Below are 396 nucleotides of genomic sequence, written 5' to 3' on the forward strand. Positions count from 1 at the left end.
AGCTTGATGCATTTATTGACTGATAACCATTACATATTCTATTTCTATTTCTGTCTTTATCACATCACCTAAACGGCAAGCAGAGACTAGTACCCTAAGTCTTCATATCAATAAATATCCTGAAAGACCCATTTAGGAATACTCACTCTCCTGATGACATTTATTTGATGAAATTGATTGTCGGAGTACGGTGAATGACGATGAGCAATATCATGACTGACCTCATGGAGCGATACCTTAATGCCATTGATGATAGCATATTTACTAACACCCAGGTCCTTATTGATTAAGTTTATCCAATCTAACTTATAATATAAAAAAAGTCTTATCATAATAGAGAATTATGATGAATTAGGACAAGACTCACCTCGTGTGTGTGCGTGTCTGCGTATATCC

General features: G+C 35.4%; 1 protein-coding gene across 1 annotated transcript in view; it reads right to left on the reverse strand.

Annotated features, from left to right (window-relative positions):
* LOC119585378 (metabotropic glutamate receptor 8-like) overlaps window positions 1-396 on the reverse strand; it is a 54086-nt gene that overhangs the window by 31344 nt on the left and 22346 nt on the right. The window lies entirely within an intron of this gene.

Source organism: Penaeus monodon, chromosome 19, assembly GCF_015228065.2.
Source record: "Penaeus monodon isolate SGIC_2016 chromosome 19, NSTDA_Pmon_1, whole genome shotgun sequence".
NCBI lineage: Eukaryota > Metazoa > Arthropoda > Malacostraca > Decapoda > Penaeidae > Penaeus > Penaeus monodon.